The sequence below is a fragment of the Myotis yumanensis genome, unplaced genomic scaffold, assembly GCF_028538775.1.
Source record: "Myotis yumanensis isolate MYYU_CA2020_CCGP unplaced genomic scaffold, mMyoYum1.0.hap1 SCAF_4, whole genome shotgun sequence".
NCBI classification, from domain to species: domain Eukaryota; kingdom Metazoa; phylum Chordata; class Mammalia; order Chiroptera; family Vespertilionidae; genus Myotis; species Myotis yumanensis.
The window spans coordinates 26,888,855-26,892,782 of record NW_027223755.1 but is presented as its reverse complement, the minus strand read 5'-3'; the positions used below and the strand labels follow the sequence as shown (position 1 = coordinate 26,892,782).

At 39.6% G+C, this 3,928-nt stretch overlaps 1 pseudogene; it reads left to right on the top strand.

Annotated features, from left to right (window-relative positions):
• Positions 1-2,102: 2,102 nt before the first annotated feature.
• Positions 2,103-2,525, top strand: LOC139008046 (large ribosomal subunit protein eL32-like; annotated as a pseudogene).
• The last annotated feature ends 1,403 nt before the right edge of the window (positions 2,526-3,928 follow it).

The window sequence follows — 3,928 nt, the reverse complement described above, 5'->3', positions numbered from 1 at the left end:
TTGACAAACCTCCAGCGTGTAGAGCTGTGTCTGGCAGCCAGCAGAGACTGAGGGAATGTGTGCAGAATGAATGGATGAGTCCTGATGCTTCTGCCCCATCCTATGATCACAAAGATATTGTGGCATGTGGTTGTCAGACTAAGGATGCAGAATTGAAAATGCCTCATGAATAGGATTATTGCCACATCGATGTTTTATATCACTTCTCTCCTTCACTCCCAGCATGAGGCTGTTCTGTTTCTATTTAAATTTAACTCAAATGTTCCTTGGAAATTCATGGATGATTTCAGAGCTAAAAAAAAAAAGAATATTCAATTGGAGCCTTTAAGGTAATTTCCATTCAGTGTGTTGTTTGATAGCATGAAAACAGATGGAAAGAAGCATCTTTATCTTCTCTTTATGGTGCACTCGAAATAAAAACTTAGAAAGTTGTCATGAGATGAGGCCTATAATTAAAAACAATTTGAGTTGATTTAACAGTTGGCTAAGCAATACTTTCAGTTTCTTTTTGCATCATCAGAGAGTAAGATGGAAGCTCCCCCTTTGATTGTTAATTATTCTTTTTTTATTACAGTCATGACACTTAAGATTTTTTTGTGTGCTTTAGTCTTCTCTGTAATTTATTGTTATAGTTAAAACCTTTATTTCTGCCTTGCCAAAGTTGCATTTTTTTTTTGTTTTTTTGTTTTCTGCCTAAATCTTCCAGCAGAAAAATTACCTCCAAGTCTCCCTTAAAATCTAGAGCATAACTTGGCAGGACACCTCTGCTATGGACATAGCATCAGATTATGGCCTCCACTGCCTTCATCACCAAGCCCCTTGACATCACTCATTGATTTCTCCCCATACCTGGGAACTGGGAAGGTCCCCTGCCACTCACCAAGTTGTCCTGACTATTTCTGTTCTCAGTGTAAAAAAAAAAATTCTTTATGAGGTACCTAGAGAATAAGAAAAAAAATACATAGAGGAAAAAAAAGTCAAAATCAACTGTAATTACACCATCAAAAGAAATGCTCATGGGTATTTTTAAAGGGATAGCTAGTTTCTGAATATGTTCTTTTGAATCTGTTTAACCAGTTACTACTATACCATGAGGCTTTTTCCCTATGCAAAAATAATATACTCTGAGAGTGCTATTTGCTGGCTGAATAAAACCCCCTCTAAAGATATATTAATGTGATTTACCATCCCTTTCATATTGGATGTGAATATTGTTTAAAATCTATATATATAAAAGCCTAAGCAACCAACCGAATGATCAAATGATCAGATGACTGGTCACTATGATGCACACTGACCACCAGGGGACAGATGCTCAAAGCACAGGATCGAGCTCCCTCCTGTCTGGATTGGGCATGTGGGGATTGGGCCAAAACTGGCTATCTGCATTCCCCAAGGGGTCCCGGATTGCAAGAGGGTGCAGGTCAGGCCGAGAGACCCCACTGGTGCATGAATCCGTGCACCAGGCCGGGCCTCTAGTGTTTTATAATAAGTAATAATGTCTGATTATCTTTACAAATATACATCTGTTTATATCTCATATTTATCAGCAAACTAGTACATTTCTAAAAGTCCACAGCTTTTAGGAATAGTTACTAATTATTAGATTTTTTTTCTTTTTGGTAAAAACAATTATTTTCTCTTATCAGGATAATTGAAAATAGGGTGTTATATTAAGATGAAGAATTTGACTGAATAACAGATTTTAAATGCCTTAGCATTCAGCTAATTATTATTTGTACTAGAAGTTACAGCAAATCACAAAACCACAATTTGAGTTGACATTCTCAGAAACACAAATTTCTTCTTCATTTAAAACATCTTCTAATTTGGGGGTCCCTTCTTGGGCTGACCCAATGCCACTCACTATAGGTGGCAATGCAGGCCAGGGAGCATGTGAGTAGATGGTGCTGGGGAAAGGGGTGAGGGCACTGTCCTTGACAATGCTTTACATAGTCACCTGAAGATGGCCAGTGAGGCCATGCTGCAGCAGCTGTGCTCACTTCCAAAGTCAGTGAGCACCTCTATGGGTTAAATTTTGTAGCCCCAAAAGTTATGTTGATTTGCTCTTCCTCGGCACTGCCTACAGAGGTGGCAGCCATCTCCTATTAAGCACCATGGCTGTCCTAAGACCCCTGGTGAAACCCACGATTATCAAAATGAGGACCAAGAAGTTCATCCGGCACCAGTCAGACCAATATGTCAAAATTAAGCGGAACTGGTGGAAACCCAGAGGCATTGACAACAGGGTGCGTAGAAGATTTAAGGGCCAGATCTTGATGCCCAAAATTGGTTATGGGAGCAACAAGAAAACAAAACACATGCTGCCCCATGGCTTTTAGAAGTTTCTGGTCCATAATGTCAAGGAGCTTGAAGTGCTGCTGCTGTGCAAAAAATCTTACTGTGCTGAGATTGCTCACAAGGTCTCCTCAAAGAACCGCAAAGCTATTATGGAAAGAGCAGCCCAGCTGGCCATCAGGGTCACCAATCCCAATGCCAGGCTGTACAGTGAAGAAAATGAATAGACAGATTGTGTACACATTGTATGTGTGTTAATAAAACCACAAAATTCTGCAAAAAAAAAAAAAGATATGTTGATTTGCTAATCCCTGGTAACTATGAATGTGACAATATTCCCAAATGACATCTTAGCAGACATAATAATCCAGTTAGAGTGAAGTCATTAGTGTGGGCCTGAATTCCATTTGATTGCTGTCCTTATAAGAAGAGGAGAAGACTTACAGACACAGATTTACAATGTCATGTGAAGACAAACATGTGCAGGTAGAGACTGGGATGATGTGTCCAGAAGCCCAGAAACACCAGGATTGAGGGCAGCCACAGAAGCTAAGAGGAAGGATGGAGCAGGATCCTCTAAGAGAGCAGGCTCCACTGACACCTTGATGTCAGACTGCTGGTCTCCAGACCATGAGAGAATAAGTTTCTATCCTTTAAAACCACCCAGTTTGTGGGCCTTTGTTACTGCAGTCCTAGGAGCTAACTCAGGACCCAAGCAAGCTCGCTGTTCATCGAGGACAGAATAGTACCCTGGGAACTCTCAAAAGAAACAAAAGCTGAAAACGTACACATTCAGACCTTGTATTCCTAGTCCAATGCTGGTTTACTTGGTGTGTGGGGGCTTATTAAAATGCTGATATGGCTGATGTGTGCAGGTGTGCGTCCCCCCTGCCTCAACCCGTTGATGGCAATCATCCAGGTGTGCCCCCTCCCTTAAAGTCTTAGGTAGCATGTTTGAGACGCATGCACAATTCCAGCCATTGTCACAGGTTAATATATTAGCTAGCCCAGACCCTAGTGACATGCTGACTTGTTTCTGCTTATTTCCGTCAAGAGCATACATCAACCAATAGTTTCTGGGTTTTTTGTTTGTTTGTATGTTTGTGTGTTCCTACTTCACGTTAGAAATGGCATAGTCATGTATTCAATATTCGATGGCATTCAGGTGAACAACAGTCTGAAGGAGAATGTTTGCAATGTGTTGTTGCTTTCTCCATCTTCTGCTTCACTCTTTTCTGGCTGCATTTATTTCTTGTTCCCATCTGTCTCACTCCTCTTTCGCCTTCTGCTTTATGCATACTTTTCCTCCTCTTCTTTTGCATTTCAAAATATTTGCAAACTGTTTTTGCAAACTATCTGTGAAATATGTGCAAAGTAGTGGCAAAATATTTACAAACTTTTATCAACTGCTTTGGAAGGAACATAGTTATACCTGGATTTAAAGAATTCATATATAATTTAAAAACTTTGAATGGCTTGTCCAGTCAATTATATAATAATTGGTAATATGTTATAAATATCTTATTTCCCCTGTCATGGTGAATGTCTAGCAGCATCTGACTTCCCATAAAATTAGATTCTTTTTTATTAATAATTTACTGAGTTGCACCTTTTTTGTTTATATAAATAA